This window comes from Chenopodium album, chromosome 27 (assembly GCF_948465745.1).
Source record: "Chenopodium album chromosome 27, dcCheAlbu1.1, whole genome shotgun sequence".
Classification (NCBI taxonomy): domain Eukaryota; kingdom Viridiplantae; phylum Streptophyta; class Magnoliopsida; order Caryophyllales; family Amaranthaceae; genus Chenopodium; species Chenopodium album.
In genome coordinates this window covers 26,168,085-26,188,318 of record NC_137860.1, presented here as the reverse complement: position 1 = coordinate 26,188,318, position 20,234 = coordinate 26,168,085, and the positions used below count along the sequence as shown (strand labels likewise).

At 37.3% G+C, this 20,234-nt stretch overlaps 1 pseudogene; it reads right to left on the bottom strand.

Annotated features, from left to right (window-relative positions):
* Positions 1–1,287: 1,287 nt before the first annotated feature.
* LOC145619865 (wax ester synthase/diacylglycerol acyltransferase 4-like) lies at positions 1,288–19,152 on the bottom strand (annotated as a pseudogene).
* Between the last annotated feature and the right edge of the window lie 1,082 nt (positions 19,153–20,234).

Below are 20,234 nucleotides of genomic sequence, written 5' to 3'. Positions count from 1 at the left end.
CCGATATCCAAATGCACGGATATAAATCGGGTATACAAATATAAAATAGAGTGTTCAAATAAATATCAATACACAAGTAAACAACAAAATAAGTCTAAATTTCAATAAAATTGCAAAATAAAATGATCCGATACAACAATACATAACTTCAATTAAATGTCAAAATACAATACATAAAAAAGATACAAATTACAAAAGCATTGAGAAGTGAGAAAAAATGGAGAAGAAAGTTAGGGTTTTAGCAAGCAGCAGTGTATGAGAATTGAGAAAAGAAAGGGAACAATTGAATAAACAAAGAACGAAAGTTACAGGAAAAAAAAGGGAGAAAAGAAAAGAAAAAAAATGCAAAATTGCACTTCCTGGCCCTTGGGAGTCGAACCAGTGATTTGTTGTACAATTTGAGAGTCTCTAAACCAACTGAGCTAGCGCCTGACATAGTAAACATCTGTTTAAGATATTTTATTTTAAGGTTTTCTGTTTTTTTTTTTAACAAACTTTTAATTTTTTGTCCGGATCTAACGGGGTTCAGTTGAACCCCCTGAACCCCCGCTAGATCCGCCACTAAGTTCACCGCATGATGAGTACTATACTAGTTATATAATAAAAATTATAAAAAAAAAATTAATATGTTAATAATTTAATACGAACCTAACAAGCAAAATATTGCTCATATAATTAGTTTATTCTTTTTTTTTTGACAAGACAAGATAATTAGTATATTCTTAGAAGAAAATTACCACAATTAAAAAAGTATGCAGTAAGGGCCTGTTATCTTACGTTAAAATTCAGTTCAGTTCAATTTAATTCAGCTGAGTTCAGTTCAATTCAGCTCAGTTCAGTAGTTTAGTTCAGCTCCTAATTTCCTTCTCTTATAAAATATTCAGTTCAATTCTGTTCAGTTCAGTTCAGCTGAGTTCAGTGCAGTTCAGTTCAGCTGAGTTCAATTCAATTCAGTTCAGTTTAGCTGAGTTCAGTCAATGAGAACAGGCCCTAAGTAGTACAAAACGTAAAATTACAGGTAGCTACTATAAAAATGAGGAAGTATATATAGGTAAAAAAGAATTTGCTCATGCTCAACATACATAGGTTGACCGTTGACATATCTTAAAATTAGCCTTTCTATTATGGACTTGATGCAAACCAAATCTAATTTAGAAAGAAAAAAAAAAATTTAAAGACTTTCCATGAACTAAAAACAGTAAACAAGAATAAAACATCATTTTATTTCTTAAATTGTTGAATAATAGAGAGACAACATACGATAAAATGGTAAACATGAACACATGATTTGAGATTATGTTTTGGGTATCACTCTTAACAAATTAAATACGACACATTAAACAACACCATATAATTTTAGTATTCAATTTGCAACAGATTATGAAGTAGTTGTGGCAGCATCGAAAATCAGTTGAAAGGCTTTCTCCACGCAAGTGATTAATTTTTGGTGATTGATGAAGCCTTTTTCAACAGCTAAGCCAATTGTCAACATTTGCATATAACTCATCACAGTAACCGTCAAACTCTGAAATAAAAATTCACCAAGGATGCTAGTCATTATCATGTATTTAACTACATAATAACAATTATTAAATGCTATATCTACCAAATCAAATGCTATAAAAGCCTAAGTTAGATCATACTATGGAGTCAATGAGAGATAATTATTGTTGGATTAAGTGGCCAAAATTTGTGTGAGGGGGGTAAATTCATTGTAAGTCCGACCCTCATACAATACTTTCTTATCTTATAATGACTAGGGGTGAACATGGTCTGATTTGGTGCGGTTTGAGTCTAAACCAAACCAAACCGCAAAATACGGTTTGGTCAATTTTTCAAACCAAACCAAACCATATTAGAAACCAAACCAAACCAAACCGTAATAATGCGGTTTGGTTGCGGTTTATGATGAGACGACATTTTTTCCTAAAAAATTGTCAAATATTAATAAATTTATAATAAAGTTTAAATAATTAGCCCAAAGGGATTAAATTTTACTACAAAGTTATAATAAAAATAACAACCAACTAATCAAGTGCTAACACAATAAGAGCAATATGAGTTATATGACATATTGAATTTTAAGTATTGATATTTGACTATTTGAGAATGAGTATAGAGTATAGTAATATACTAACCGTATAGTTTTCTAATGATTTTTCATGTTTTTTAATTTTTTTATAATATATAATAACTATTTTAATTTAATTAAAAATTATACTACCTCCGTTTCATGTTTTTTGCAACTTTGCAATATTTTATATCTCACAAATAATGCTCAAAGTTGCAAAAAACATGAAACGGAGGTAGTATAAACATTAAAATGCGGTTTACTGGTTTACGGTTTAATTTGGTTTATAATTTTCGAAAAACCAAACCAAACCGCAAACCATATTTCCCCAAAAATCGAAACCAAACCATATTTTTCCAAACCGTAAACCAAACCAAACCGTTAAAATGCGGTTTGGTCTGGTTTGGTTACGGTCCAGACTAAACTATGTGCAGCCCTAATAATGACGGTGCTCATCTATAAATTGCAATATCAATCATAAAATTATTAGGCTGATAAGTGTTGACATAGATTTTTCTACGAACTTAGGGCCTATTCTGATTGACTGAACTGAACTTATTGGAGCTGAACTGAACTGAACTAATTAACTGATATGAACTTATTAGAGCTGAATTTAACTGAACTAAACTAAACTTAACTGAAAATAAGCTGAAGACAACAAGCCCTAATTCATTTACCTTCATACATCATCTATAAATTTTGTTGGGAAACATGTTGAAAGTGGTCCTCCATATGATCCTTCGAGGATCTAGCCTTATTTGGTTGACATCGTAAAATGGGGGAATGGGAAATTCATGGGAATTGAGAAAATGAGTAGTTGTTTGGTTGCATGGGAATTTCAATTTCCCACAAAATATGGGAAGTAAATTACCTAGCCCCCTTAAGTAAACCAAAATTCATGGGAATTTCAATTTCTCTTATTGCCAATCAAACACATTTAGAAAATTCCTAGGAATTTCATTAAAGAGTTAACTTTCCATGAATTATAAATTCCTATGGGAATTAAATTCACACATCAACCAAACAACACCAAATCTCTCGATTGTTTCAACTACTACACTACCATAGCCTTTTTTTTAGAGAATTTTTCCATACTAAAATTGTGTGTTCCTTTGTATTACCAGTATTTTTTTTTTGTCTTATTATAAATCTCTAATTATTTTATCCAATCTCTACAACTTTGATTCTGCTGCATTCATAACCTTATGTAAATCATAAGTCAAAAGACATTTGTTTTAATAATTTGTGACAACTAATTAGCATGCATATATAAAATCACAAACTTTTAAATAAATCGGATGTACAATAAATATTGTACATTCGTTATAAAATTACCCCTAAAATAAGCAAAAGTCACCCTAATATGGATAAATGTTACCCTAACATAAATAAATGTTACGAAGTATTTATACTTTATCGATAAAAGTTACCCAAAAAATTGTAAAAGTGACCCTAAATTTGATAAAAAGTGACCCCCGATGTACAGTAAATTACTGTACACCTGATGTATACAAAAGTTATTCATATAAAATATAACACAACCGAACAATGTTGGTGTGAAGAGAATATGACATGCAAGTTAATTTATTACAGTATATAATATTTGAATTGGTTACGCCACATAAAATATGTATTGGGCTATACAATTAAGGTTAGAAGCCATTAATTTGATTAAAAAAGCAAATATCAGAACATGAGAAAAGATATGAGGCACAATGCTAACCGATTTGACGCGAGTTGGCATGAAATAAAAGTTATTGACAGGATGACCAGCAAAACTCATTTTCTCAATTGGCCCAATCATATTTGTCATCAGAAAGCTACAATTCAACGACCTTTGCTCAAAAGTTTGTGTAGCTACCTGCAATTTGCAAACATAATATTTGAGTTAGTTGTGGTAACTGGTAATAGAACATATACATCCGATGTATAGTAATTTCTGTACATTGAAGGTCACTTTTATCAAATTTAGGATTACTTTTACAATTTTTTAGGTAACTTTTATGAATAAAACATAAATAGTTGTAACTTTTATTTATGTCAGGGTAACTTTTATTCATATTGGGTTAACTTTTGTTCATTTAAGGATAACTTTATAACGGATGTACAATATTTTATTGTACATCCGATTTGTTTAAAATTTTGTCTACATTTAGAAATACTTGTTTCAAAAACACTACATCACCAAAAACAAAAATATGTTGTATTATAAAGTTTATTTACTGTAATAAGAAATTTTCACTTTTTTTTTCGCTAATTAATCATCAAACTAAAGCTAATATTAATAAGAAATACGAAGTATAATTTAGTAATCACCGTGTACTGCATTAATCTAAACTAGTTGTAAAACATGAGTGACTTATCTACTTTGAGAGGTAATCTGTAATACTTTCTCTGTCCCTACATATAGTTCCCGTTTGAAGATTAAAATAACAAAAAGCAAAATGTAACATACCTTTAAGCCAATACATGTTCTCACAGCTCCAAGGCAGGATAATAAGAGAATTTGAGCAAAAGTAGTATTCCTCTTTCTCTTAATAATTTTGTGAGCTTTCAAGATAAACTTTAGAGGATTTTTAATATCATTCTCCTTTAAATTTGTGATTGGTATTTCGATACCTGAAAATCTATTTCCCCATGGTACCTTGGCATTGTCTTTGTGCATTTCTTCTGCGCGTGCATATCCTTTGTCACTTCTAATGTTAAGAGTTATCACTGCCGTGGATCGTGTGCTCTTTAGTTGTCCATTGTTGATTTCTTGCATATATAAGCGAGTTCCAAGAAAAAGTATCCCAACGACAACATCATTTACCGTCTATTCACCAAAAAAAAAAAAAAAAAACAACAAACATAAACAAAAATGAGCTAGTCATAGACGAAAAAATAATGTGGTAATCATCCTTAAAATGACAATAATTATACTAATTTCTTATTGGTTGATGTATGATTTAGTTTTTATGTCAAAATTAATTTTATAGGTTTTTTCTTTTTATTTGGAATTTTTTTTTTTTTTTTTATATTTTCATAACTTTTTTTTTAATCATTTGAGTAATAATAAAAATTAATTGAATTTTGTAAATTAATCAGGAAAATTAAAAAAAAAAAAGTTTTTCAAAAATCAAGAAATGAATTTTAACCATTAGATAAATAATTTATAATTAATTTTTAAATTAGAAAATAAATTAAATCAACCAATAAAAAATTAGTATAACAATAGTTATTTTTAAGGACAACTATCAAAATCATCCCTAAAGACGACTTAAACATGGCATATAATGTTATAACAAGTCGTGCCTTACCACTCCAAGAATAGTCTTGATTCTTTTGATATCGGTAAGAGATAAATTAAGGGTACAAATTCTACAATCTGGATTCATATTACCCGATCTGATTGGAGTCCGATCATCAGCTGAGAAAGATAACCTAATACTTTGTCCAAAATGTAGGAAGGTGTAAAAGATAGAAGCCATAAATTTAGGTACAATGTTGAAAACTTTCTTCTTAGAATGACTTTGTTTCTCCCTAGCTTGGAGTAGTTCTAGATGGGAAAGTGAGAGGTTTCGAAGGATCGTCTACTCGTTTAAAGCAAGAGTAGACGACTCCCATGAGCGAGGTGCCATCAGCAATGGCATGGTGAAACTTAAACATGAAAGTTGCAGTAGCATTCTTTGTAGGGTAATTGAAAATGTGAAGTTGCCACAAGGGTTTATCTTGTGGCATATGTGATGTAGATATTTTGGATGTGTAATCTTCAAAATGCTTACTGCATTCTTCTGGTGATAAACCTTCAGGATTGTTTCTGTCTGATCCTGACTTCCCCAAGAGTTCGGACCTGAGATCCTGATACTCCTATCGGCAAGCTGAGAACCTACACAATGAGAAGAAGTTAGCTAACCCCGGGGTGATCCGGGGATAACCACTCCGATGATAAAGTCAGAAAGTGTTTAAGAGAAGAAGATAAGTAAGAGAGAGAAAGTAGAGAGAGAGAAAAAGAGAGTGTAATTAATGCCCTCATTAATGAGGTCTTACCTACTATTTATAATGATCTACCCTGACAGGTGGCTCTCATCCATGCAGAACTTTCTGTGCCAAGTGTCGTGCTTCTGTTGCCACGTGTTGGATTCCGACAAGCCGACATGTCTTCTTTCTGGAACATATCGGCATCCTCTCATAACTGTTTAGAGCCTGGTCACGTGCTTTCACAAGATATCGGTCATACTCAGATATCATCCCATACAATTAGCCCCCCAAGTGAGGACGCATGATCATACATCATCGTTCTCAGTTAACATAGGCAACAAACTGAACTAAACAAACTTTGGGTTCCACTTCTCATTCTACAAATTTCACCTTATGTTGGAAATTTCATGCTACAACATTTTTCGTACTCTGTCAAGCACGGCACGTTAACAAAACTTTATTACTAACCTTGCCGTTGCCGCAGTTCGTTATACTTGCTTGGCTTATACTCAGACACATTATCAGACAAAGCTTGAGAATATTTCAGAGACTCACATCTTTTGCTCAAACAATTTGTTTCCATATTCTTTTAAGCTCTATATTCTTTTGCTGAGATGATGTATTCTTATTTATTATTTTTATTTCTATTTTGTTATTGTAAGAAGACAATCTTTGTACTATAATCCTGTACTGTATCCATTTGCACTGTTATTGGCTTTTAACCGTTCTATCTCCCCCCAAGTGACCTTGTATGCCGATAGCAGACAAGGTCTACTTGTTATAAAATACCTGGGAGCGAAAAACTCTGTTTTCCCCCTCAAGTGACCTTGTTTGCCGATAGCAGACAAGGTCTACTTATTATAAAATACCTGGGAGCGAAAAACTCCGTTTTCCCCCCCAAGTGACCTTGTTTGCCGATAGCAGACAAGGTCTACTTGTTATAAAATACCTGGGAGCGAAAAACTCCGTTTTCCCCCCCAAGTGACCTTGTTTGCCGATAGCAGACAAGGTCTACTTGTTATAATATGGAAGCGTAACCGTTGTTTTTTTTTTTTTTTTGAAGCGGGAAAATTAATACACGTGTCACAGATCTTGCCGCTACTTTTTGAAATTGGTTGTTGATTCAGGGCCGTTGGATTTCTGAACCGCCTTTCACCTCAACTGACTCTTCAGTTTTTTTCTTTTAGATCAAAAATTTCGCCATTTTTCATTTCACTTTCATTCTTCCAAAGCTTTTTCTCAATCTTTATTCTTCAATAAAAAGTTTATTTTCCTGACTCTTCCCGATTTCGGTCTACGCTTCTCAGTATATTCGGTGTGCTTTTCTTCTTCGTCACTTCTCACTTTAAGTTCATCGTATCAGCGACTTTTGTCGAAGGTATTGCCGCTCCTTAACCCCTTGATTTTGCATGTTTTGTTTTATTTTCTCATTTTTAAATTAAATGTCTGAAGATAGTGTCGAAGAGAATTTCCCTAACCTTAGTACTGCTAGGCGTCGTTTAATTAGACAATCCCTAGGCAAAGAAACTGGTAGTAACCAGGGTAATTCATCTTCCCTTTCCGATAATATTGATTATCCATTTGAGACGTTATCTTCTGAAGAAGAGAAACGCGCTTTTATGATACATAGGACTATTGCCCACCGCGAAAGTGCCTTTCACCCTACTAACCCTGATATCCCTGCCGATACCGAAATTCTTGACGTTGAGCCTGTTAGTGTTCGTTATCACTTACACAGCTTTACTGGGAAACGCTATTTTAATCAATACGGCACTAACGTTGGCAATATAGGTATAAACACCATGCCAAGGGTAAAGAGTACCAGTTATCAGCCTCGAGCTGCTGCTCGTGAAGCCACTGAGGCCGCCAAATCAGCTGAGGCCGCTAAGGCAGCTGAATCCAGCAAAAGACCTGGGCAAGGTCAGGTTGTAAGTTCTTCTGAAGAAGAACCAGTGGATGACATCCCTGCAAACCCTCTGGAAGGTCCGTCATCTCCAGTTCATGATTCAGCCGTCAACTCGGTTTTAGGAGATGACGAGACTCAAGAAGACAGTATCAACAATGAAAGTAGGGAAGATATTGTCGATATGACGGCTGAGGTTATTCAGGAAGAAAATCTGGATGAGGGTTACAACTCTGAGACTGATAGAGCTGAGTTCAGACAACCTATTACCCTTGCCAGAGATGGAAAAGTGGCCAAGGCGAAAATAAGTGATGATTTTAGGAAGACGGCAATTGAAAAAGATTATTGCCGCCGTGCTAAGAAATTCTTCAATTTACCTGACGGGTACGAGTTGTCAGTTCCCCCTTCTGGAGCCTCAGTATTAAATTGTCCAGCGGGTTCTGTGGCCGTTTATATGAAGCACTTAGACTTCGGCCTTCGCTTTCCCCTACATCCTTTTGTAGCAAAAATCCTAAAGGCCTGGAATGTCTGTTTAGTTCAGGTTACCCCTCCCACTATCCGGGCCGTTATTGCCACCATCTGGGTTATGCTATATCGAAACTATCCCTTAACCCTTAATGTTTTTAGACGACTAATTACCTTAAAGAGGGATGGTCAGTCAGATGGGTGGTGGTCCTTGTATACCCAACCTCACAAATATACCGTCCACCCCAAATTGACAAGTTGCAAGGGTTGGCAAGTGAGGTTCTTTTTCATGTCGGTTCCTGAGGATTTTCCTTTAAGGAGAACCTTTTACCAGCCTCATCCTCGTTTTGACTCGATTCCTGAGAGGGATCTTGGTAAACACGAAGAGAGAGTCGTCAACCATTTTGACGTCTCAGAATTTGACGAAGGTGATGGCAAGGTTCGTATAGTTCCTAAGGTGTGGGTGCCGAATGTGAGTTACATTTTGGGCAACGCGCCATTATCTCGTGTCGGTCTCTGTTGGACTGACAACTATGGTACTGTTTATTTTATTGAGTTTTTTTTTTTCCTCTCTTTTTTTTTTAATCATTTGTATCTAACTTGTTGAACGTACATTCCTTCTTCTCAGGTATTGACAATTTGGACAACAAGCAACTCGGCTTATCTTCCGACGGGAAAAGAGTTGTCAGACGTTGCCCTAAAGCTTCAAACCCCTACGACACTCTTGCTACCGTTTGCGGCCGCGCTCCAGCTATCAGTGCCAAAAGAAGAGCTGAGATCATGGCTGACGAAAATGCCAAGAAGAGAAAGACGACATCTCTGGCCAATCGGCGAGGTGGAATTGTGATCTCTAGCCCTAGACAACCTGAAGGGCGTGGTGGAAAGAAAAAGGACCAATCGGAGTCCGAGAAGACTCCGCCCACCAACAAAGCTAAGAGCCCTGAGGCCATTGTGAAGAAGGTTATTCAGGGTGTTGAGATCGAAGATCTCACCTCTGCTGAGTCCCCTCGTCAACCTCAAGCTACCACCACAATCGCCCCTACTACAGTTGGGTCAAATTCTAGCATTCCGGCCCTGACTTATCGGTCCAATCAATGGATTGAACGAGTCTCTAGAAGATTTCCAGATGAAGTTTTGAAGGGGTTTGCCGTCCCTCCTGGTCGCTCCGGAGACCGTTGGCAACCGGATATGGATGTCGGCCGGAATGAATCTATGATTACCGATGACCCAATGCAAGGTGGGAATCTCGGTTACCGGCTTCTGAGCAATCTTACTCTGCCGATGGACAGACCTGCTGGTCCAATCGGCCCCCTTGCTGCTGCTCATATGCATAACATGATGAAGGTATCTTTTCTTCTCTTTTTACATATTTTTTATGTTTTGTTCTCATCTTTATCATGTACTTATCCTGTTCGTTTTATTCTTAACTTTTATTTATTTATTTATTTATTTTTTATATATATATATATTTTTTTTTGCTTAGGCCGTCATGTCTGGTACAGAACTGGTTGAGATGTACCGTTACTACCAGGAAAAACATCATCAGGCCTCTTCCAGCCAAAGTGCCATGCAGGAAATCATCAGCAATGCTGAAAGAGCCTTGGATGATTTGAGGAAAATAAAGGAGAAAGACGACAAGGAGATGTCGGAGCTGAGGATTAAGGTGGAGAAGATTGCTGGCTTGGAATTGGAATTGCAGAATCTGAAGACTCAGATTGCCGAAAAGAACAAAGCCATTGAGCGCCTTCCTTTAGTTGAGAAGGATCTCAGCGATGCCAGAGCTAAAATAAAAAACCTTGAGGAGAAGGTTATGCAAATGGAAGCTGATAAGCCTTGGATTCGCCAAAGAGCTGTGGGTCGTTATCTAGCTTTAGATGAGTTCTGTTCCAAGCTCCAAGATCGTTTCGATGGAGGTTGGACTGCTGCTCAGAGATGTGTGGCCCGGGCTGCTGGTTGGAAGAAGGAAGACTGGGCAAAAGTTGAAAAAGCTTTCAATGAGGAAGCTTATAAGATCCCTTCTGGCTTCGAGACACAACAGTTCTCGGAGGAGGACTTGTACAACTTGGTGCCCAGTGCTGATGACGGCCCCAAAGATCCCAGCATTCTGGACTCCCCAGTGCCTGAGAATGCACAAGCTTGAAGGGGCGGGCAGTCATCACCGACATCCTCTTGTGGGTCTTGTATTATTGGGCCTTATCAGCTGTAATTCTTTTATTGTCTTTTGTATGTGTTAACATTTATTTTGACAATGCTGTTTTATCGGCATATACCCCTTTTTTGTGGTGATGCCTGTCGATTGTCAACTTTATCTGTCATGTAAACTTATTTTTATTTTCATTGTCTGCTAATTGTCTACGAACTTTTACGCCCCTTATCGTAACTGTGTTGTCTTTGCTTATCATTTTCTAAGTTGCCTTTTTTTTTTTTTTAACAATGTTATGATAACTGCTTTGTCTTGCAAATTATAATATGTAAAAAATTGCAAAAAATAAAGATTTACCTTGTGGCTTGTCTGATGTAGCTTGTCTGATACCCAACATCTTTCAACGTACTATGGATATCACAAATATCAGCTAACAATATACTATAGATATCACAAATATCATATCATTCCTTACTCCCCCCAGTGTACATAGTTCATGTTAGAGCTATGTACATTGAGCAGTAAATGCTCGTTGTTGGTTCAGATTATAACATCGGTCACCTACTGCTTTGCCATTTCAGCCAGTTAGGTACCCTCTCGGCGATCACTTTCTGAGCTACGCCTCATATCGGCGTATACTCGAATTGATTTGGCCGGTATTATATTTTGAACCAGCAACCTCGTGAGTTAACGTATACAACTGATCAGGTTGTATATCTATTAACTTCACGGAAGCGGTTTTGAGCTGTCCGTCCCATTTAACGGTGTTCTGTTAAATGGAGGATGCCTATTTCAACACACGTTGTCTGAATACCTCTTCATTCATCACCGATATCTTTGTTGACATCGGCTTCATATAAAAATTATATATTACACATAGTATTTCTTCAATACAGCTGAGTTCCATACATTCTTTAGGGGTGTCCCATCCAGGGTTTCCAGATAAAATGATCCTTGGATGACGACATCTCTAATTCGATAAGGCCCTTCCCAACTTGCAGTCAGCTTTCCATCTTCACCCCCCTTACCGGTTGCTGCTGTTCTTCGTAGTAACTGATTTAAATGCTCTTCTGGCCGATGAGATACTCTTCTGTTGTAGGCTCTGGACATTCTTTCCTTAAATGCAGCTGATTTAACTGCTGCTTTTTCTCTTAGTTCTGGCAAGAAATCTAACTGTTGTCGCAGGAGTAAATCATTTTGGTCTTCACAATAATGTTGAACCCTAAATGTTGGCAATCCGACTTCTGCTGGTATGACTGCCTCTGTTCCAAAAACTAAGGTGTAAGGTGATACACCTGTGGCTTCTCTTATTGTTGTCCTGTTTGCCCACAGTATCTCTGGTATCAAATCTGCCCACAAGCCCTTTGCATCTTCGATCTTCTTCTTAATTGCTGTCACAATTTGCTTATTTGCTGCTTCTGCCTGGCCGTTAGACTGTGGATGGCATACTGCTGCATAAGAAAATTTCACCTTGTACATTATCAAGAGATCTTTGACTGGCTTACAGTCAAATTGGGTTCCATGATCGAAAACCATCGCCATTGGCAACCTGAACCTTGTGAAAATGTTTTTCCATATAAACTTTTTCACTTCAGACGCTGTTATCTTCGCTACCGGTTCTGCTTCAATCCACTTTGTGAAGTAGTCAATTCCTACTATAAGAAATTTTCTTCCACCTGTGGCCGATGGGAACGGGCCTACTATATCCATTCCCCATTGGGCGAAAGGGATTGGATTTAATATCAGAGTCAGGTCATTTGGGGGCAAGTTGATAACTGGGGCAAACTTTTGACACTTCTCACATTTTTTAACGTAAGCCATTACGTCTGCATTCATTGTCGGCCAATAGTACCCCCTTCTCATTGCTTCTCTGGACAAGGCTCTTGCTCCGAGATGGTTACCACAACTTCCCTCATGCAATTCTTCTATCAATTTTATTGACTCAAAATCCGTTATACATCTTTGTAATGGCAGTGAAAACCCTCTTTTGTATAATTGGCCTTGATACATAACGAACCATACACTATCCCTCCGCAATCTTTTCAGCTCCCCTTTATCTGTCGGCCCTACACCATGAACGATGTATGCCAGTATTTTGTCATACCATTGATTCCTCACATTAACACATAAAACCTCTGCCGACATCCCATCTATGCTTCTCTGCTTTAAAACCTCCACCATAAATGTCCTTTCCAAGTCGTTAAAACTTGAACTTGCCAATCTTGCCAGCGCATCTGCTTGAGCATTTTTCAATCTCGGAACTAATTTGATCTCAAAGTACTGCAACTGAGCTGCTAATTGCTTCATCTTCTCCAAATATTTCACCATTGCCGGTTCTCGGGTCTCATACTCCCCACTAAATTGACTTGATACCAGCTGAGAATCAGTTGTTAAAACTAGCTATTTTGCTTCTGCTGCTATTGACAGTTGCATTCCGGCTACCGCGGCTTCGTACTCGGCTTCATTATTTGTTGCCTTGAACTTAAACTTCATGGCATATTCAAAAAATTTTCCATCCGGAGCCGTTATCACAATTCCAGCCCCTGCTCCCGTTGCTGTAGCTGATCCATCAACTGATACCTGCCATGTTCCCAATTCTTCCTCTTCATCGGTGTATGTGGTTTCAACAATAAAATCAGATAACGCTTAAGCCTTAATTGACGTTCTCGGCCTGTAGCTTATTTCATATTCCGACAACTCTACTGCCCATGCCAGTAACCTACCAGATGTATCCATTTTACGCAATGATTTTTCTAAGGGATGATTGGTGAGCACCTCTATTGGATGTGCATTGAAGTAAGGCCTCAACTTCCTGGCTGCCACTATTACTGCCAATGCCATTTTCTCTATCACTGGATATCTACGCTCTGCCGCATTTAAAACATGACTGACAAAGTATATCAGCTGTTGCTGCTTTTTCCTTTCTACTAACAAAGCGGCTGCTACCGTTTTCGGCGATGCTGAGATGTATAACTGCAACACTTCCCCCTTCTCGGGCCTGGCAATTGTGGGAAGAGATCTAAGATGATTCCTTACTACTTCTAGGGCATCACTTTGTTCTTTTCCCCACTCAAATGCCTTATTCTTTCTTAGTACCATAAAAAACGGAAGTGCCTTATCAGCTGATTTGCTGATAAATCTGGTTAACCCTGCCATCCTGCCAGTCAATCTCTGTATATCACGAATGGTTTTTGGTTGTTTCATTTGAAGTACCGCATTCACCTTATCTGGATTTGCATCTATTCCCCGTTCACTGACCATGAAGCCCAAGAACTTCCCTGATCTCACCCCAAAAACACACTTCTCCGGATTCAACTTCATTTGATATTTCCTCAAAGTCTCAAATGTTTCTCTCAGATCTGCTATATGGTCTCCTTTTTCCTTACTCTTCACTATCGTATCATCTACATACACCTCAACATTCCGTCCCTTCTGCTTCTCAAAAATCTTGTCTACCAACTTCTGGTAGGTTGCCCCTGCATTTTTCAACCCAAACGGCATTGCCTTATAACAATATACACCAACATCTGTTATAAAAGCCGTTTTATTCCTGTCAGCCTTATGCATGCTGACCTGATGATATCCTGAAAACGCATCTAGAAAACTAAGCATAGCATGACCAGAGGTTGAGTCTACTAGCCTGTCTATCCGGGGTAGTGGGTAGCAATCCTTAGGGAAGGCCTTATTTAGATCTGTAAAATCCACACACATTCGCCACTTCCCTGTTGGCTTTCTCACCATTACTACATTCGCCAACCACTCTGGGTATGTGCAAGGCTCAATGAACCCTGCTGCTAAGAGCTTATTTACTTCAGCCTGAATTGCTTCTATTTTCTCAGTTGAGAAATTGCGTTTCTTCTGCCTTATCGGCCTGAACTTTCTATCAACATTCAACTTGTGCTCCATCACTTCTAGATGTATTCCCGGCATCTCACTGGCCGAGAACGCAAAGACGTCGGCGTTCTCGCGCAACAAGCTTATCAGGTTACACCTAGTATCCACATCCATATCAGCCCCAACCTTCACTGTTCTACTCGGGTTGCCTGGTTGCAATTCAACTTGGACGGTTTCTCCCCCCGGTAACGGCCTTGGTGTTTCCTCAGGTCTTGCATCAAAGTTTTTCATGGTTAAATCCTGAGCTGTCGGCTCACCTTCTCTTTTTGGGTTACATGGCACCGTTGCACTACCAACCAGATTCTTCAAAGCTGTCACATAACAGGCTTTTGACATAACCTGACCTCCATACACCTTCTCTACAGCATCCAAATTCGACACATAGGCTATTGCCAAATGGTAAGTTGACACAACAGCTTGCATGTCATGTATTATCGGTCTGCCGATGATTGCGTTGTAAGCCGACTTAACATCCACCACCAGAAACTCTGCCATCAGATCTCTTGCCTGTAGCCCATCACCCATCCTTACCGGCAACACAATACTCCCTTCTGGCCTCACTGTCGACCCATTAAACCGGATCACAGGGTACGATACCGGCTTCAAATATTGTTTTCCTATATTCATCTCATTGAAAGCTTGCATAAATAACACATTTGCTGAACTGCCTCCATCCACCAGCACTCTTTTGATGTCAGCCCCATTAATCTTGGTTATCAGGACTAACGGATCGTCGTGTGGGAACACTATACCTCGTGCATCTTCTTCCGTGAACACAACTTGGGGTATTGACGCCGGCCGAGGACGGTTGTCTACATCCAAAGCACAGACTAGATGACGGTGCTCCGCCAAATGCTTCTTTGCCCCACTAACTGTCCCTCCATGAATCGGTCCTCCCGTTATCACATCTACCCTTCCAGTAGATAACGGTGGTATTCCTGCATCCCCTTGTCGGACTATCCTTCCCTGCGTCCTTTCGGGCCTTGCTTCTATCTGTTGCCTCTCAGCTGATTGTGCCGGTTGCTGATTCCTGCCTGCATTCAACTGGTATTATGTTAAGTGCCCTTTTCTGATCAACTCCTCAATGTTGTCCTTCAATTGTGTACATTCCTCCGTATAATGTCCCACATCCCTATGGAACATACAATACTTCTTCACATCCCTTGGCCTTGCCTTCATGGGAATCGGCCTTGACCAATCTTCTCTATTCTGATTTACTGAGTAGATTGCTGCCCTTGGTGTATTCAGGGGAGTGTAGGTGTTATATCTCATTGGCAGCCTTGTCGGTCTGGTATCTTGCCGGCTTCCTCCTCCCCTTCCTGGGGCAGGAGCTCTCGGCCTGCTTCCTCCAGACGATGTCCCTTCATACCGAGTTTGGCCCTTTCCGGCAACGACATGTCTACTACTTGTCCTCATTAACTCTTCACTCTTTATGTAATCATGAGCTTTGCTAAACGCCGCTATCAATGTCGGCATGCTTTTCCTTGTAAGATACCTTTTGAAATCAGAATCAACCAATCCATTCATTAAAGCCATTACAGCTATTTCCTGTTGCAATTTTGGAATGGTGTTTGCCTCATTGTTAAACCGCCTGATATAATCCCTCAAAGGTTCATCCGGTTTCTGCTCCACGGCCATCAATTCCCCAGAGGTTCTCTGCCTCACACTGTTACTGACATACTGGCCTACAAACATCTCGGTCAATCTTTCAAAGCTATCTACTGACCCAACTTCGAGGTTGTTGAACCAATCGGCTGCAGCCCCAATCAGAGTTGTTGGAAAGACTTTACACCAGACTGCGTCCGAGTTAGTGTACAGCATCATATGCCCCTCATAGGACGTTATGAATCTTGCCGGATCCCCTCTTCCATCGTACCTACAAGTCGGCATTTTCACCTTTTCCATTGGCTAATCCAAGATATGCTGGGCAAATGGGGATGCCCTTAACTGCACCACTGTGCGCACTGCTTGCCCCTCTACCTGCGAACTTCTCTGCTGCTGAGTTCTGGTACTCACAACGTGACTTGAGGATTGCTCAACCCGTCGTGATGTTGTATGCGATCTTACCGGCGACTCATGTCGGGGTCTCCTCAACGAGTTCTCCAACTGATTGTGTTGTTCTTCCTGGTGACGGTGCGATGTTCCTCTATCGGCCTTGGCAGCTTCTCTTTCGGCCCGTGCCGCCTCAGCCTCCTTCCTCTTCCTACTCATTGCACTCATCACCCTTGCGGCCGTTTCCAACTCATCTGGAGTGAATGCCGCCATAGGATCCTCTGCCTCCCCTCCTCCTGCAGGGGGGGTTATCGGCACATGAAACTGGTTACCCTCTAGGGTATGGGTTTCATCTACTACTTCCACCTGGGGTTGTTCTACTGGTATTCCATTGTTTCCGGCCATGGTTATCGTTGTTATATGTATGTTTTGTGTGAGGTTCTTAGGCGATAGAAGTGATCAACTGTCCCCTCCTTCTAGCGCCAAATTGTTTCTGTCTGATCCTGACTTCCCCAAGAATTCGGACCTGAGATCCTGATACTCCTATCGGCAAGCTGAGAACCTACACAATGAGAAGAAGTTAGCTAACCCCGGGGTGATGCGGGGATAACCACTCCGATGATAAAGTCAGAAAGTGTTTAAGAGAAGAAGATAAGTAAGAGAGAGAAAAAGAGAGTGTAATTAATGCCCTCATTAATGAGGTCTTTCCATGCAGAGCTTTCTGTGCCAAGTGTCGTGCTTCTGTTGCCACGTGTTGGATTCCGACAAGCCGACATGTCTTCTTTCTGGAACATATCGGCATCCTCTCATAACTGTTTAGAGCCTGGTCACGTGCTTTCACAAGATATCGGTCATACTCAGATATCATCCCATACAAGGATATACTGGAATCACAACTTGATCTTTGATATTCACTTCTACTCTTTTCCACTTTTTCTTGCCCCTTTTGTCTTCAACCTACTCATGTACATGTAATTATTATTAATTAGTCGTACTACATACGCAATAATATTTTATTTGGTGCGAATGAGCTATAAGAATGTTACACATTATGAATTACTAACGGGGAGGAGGATTACTAGATCCAGCATGTAACTTATTGTACATTTGTACATATATAAATCTTCGATTTTTGCCACCAGGCCAGGGTAAGACCTTAATCTAGATCACGTACAGTAATGTGAATAAACGTTAAAACATAATTAATTACTACAGTACATGTTATTGTTTGCTTGTATGGTATGAAAAAATGTTAAATTCACACTTTTTTTTTGTTTTTGTTGGTTGAGTAAACATATTTCTTACAAAGTGGTTATATTGACTAACATTAATTTTGCTTATTAATTCTGTGAATTAAAACTAGCCCACTAAAGTTGGTTTTAATGATGATAATCGATCTTTTTTTTTTTCTTTTGTGGATTCATTAGTTATTTCTTCATTGAGTACCAATATTATAGATTTATAGAAGTATCATTTAGTTTTTTTTTTTTTTTGAAAGAAGTATCATTTAGTTTTGTACTAGTGAAACGTGATACTACTTCCAAATCATTTATTGATAATTAAAACCAACGAGTTTAATATTTGTATTTATATATGTTTATTGGAGGGTAGTTCTGGCATGGTGAACGCAGTTTCAAGTAAGTTGTGTTGGTTTTGGGATGAAAATCGATGGTTTTGATTTTTGAAGGTATTTTGAGGTGGGTCTACAACGGAAAATTGTCAACAGTGGAAATCCGACCGGAGGTAGTATTTTACAATATTTTACCAATAATTAGGCAGTTTAATTTATTACAACAATTTTTTATTTGGTTATTTATCACAAAATCAAGATTATACAAGTATATATTAGGTAATTTCTTACATAACATCTTATACAAAATACAAAAATAAAAAAAACATTAAGATTATTGTATATGTATGTACGTGTGTGCGAGTTTGCATATGTATTACTAACACAAAAGGCATGTACGCAATCACCCACACATTCACATAATTAACATAATCATTAGCATCCGTACATGTACAAATAAGTATAATGAGATTATATTAGTACTAGGTTTTTGCCCGAGCATTGCTCGGATATTCAGGAAAAATTTATATTGATATATTCTTATAAGTTTGTATTTGTTTTATAAATCGTGTATGTATTTAATATTTTATTTATTGAAAGTTAGTTATTGTTATTGTAAAATTATTTAGGCTGCATATTCTCTTTTTTCATCAATTATCTAATTGTTTTTCAAGGAAAAAAGATTAAAAAACAAATAAATAAAAAGTTTTTGGCGGGAAATTTTTTAATGTAGACGTGACACGTGTAATTCTAAAATAATCCTGGTGATTACTTTAGTATATAGTATTGATAAGGTGTGTAGTATCACTAGTATATGATGATTTAACAAATACTTAACATTATCATTAGCATAATAATACACATTGTTAATGATCAATTCAATCTTGCATTACAGATTCATAAAAAGAGAAGCAAGATGATACCGGGATAGAGGAGAAACGAGGATGAGCCTTAATGAAGACATCGTTGAGGAAAGCATAAACAGATGGAAAATCAGTGGTTTTCGCCAATTCAAAGAAACAAAGAACGTAAATAGTTAGTCTCTCTGTTAGAAAGTATTCTGTTGTAGGACTCACTGGCTCTAACTCCTCATCAAACCTTAGATTTTTTTGTGCTTTTTCTTTGGTGCATACCCTTAACTTTGTAATTTCCATTTTTAATAGATAATTATCTATTTATTTGCCCTAGCTAGCTATAATAGCTAAATGATGAAACAACTAAATATGAAAAAGTATTTATACTTAAATCAATTCTAACTTGTACATCAAAGACTATATGTGATAAAATTCATCATAAATGCAAAACGAAAGCACCAACTAATTTCTTTATTTTTTAAATGCAAAAAATTGGTTGATATGTATGTTCTCATCAACATATAATTGAAATGATTTGCTATTTCGATCACCTCATTAATTAATTATGAAAAGATTTATTTTCAACTTTTAAATGTTTGTTGGACTTTCGCACATTACTGGAGATCTACAAGTTTACGCAAACGTGAAAACGGACATATGCTAATAATATCTATTATTTTAAGAAGAAAAAAGATTTCATCAACAACAATATACTAAAAGACACACCAACAATGATACGTGTCATCTTCTGATGTGTCCTTAGTAGAGTATATATTTTTAAAAAAAAATTAAACTTTTTAAAATTGATAGAAAATATATGCAAAGTTATTTACTTCCAGAATTTAGGAAAAAAATTGTAGAATAATATATTTATAAACTTAAATATCTAACCATATCTTTGTTTAAATAAATTTCTATATTAGTAATTACTTATTAATGTATAATGATTTATTTTAGTAAAAAAAACATGAATATATATTTTTCAAATTAACATAGTTGGCGAAAAAAATACAATATTTGAAATAAATAAAATGTCATCAAGGTTCAAAATAGAAGAAAGCAATATAATATGTATTTAAAAAAGAAGAAGAAAATTTTAAGTAGTTTGATTTGAGATAAAATAAAAGAAATAGATTATTTTAAATTGATACACCGTGACAAAGGGTCTGTTCACATTTACTGAATTGGGCTAAATTGATTGAAATGAACTGATTGGAGCTGAACTAAACTAAACTGAACTGATTGGAGCTTAACTAAACTAAACTGAACTGATTGGAGCTGAACTGAACTGTACTAAAAAGAGTTGAAATAAATATTTTATAAGAAAAGGAAATTAGGAGCTGAAATGAACTAAAATTAAGCTGAACTGAACATACCCAAAG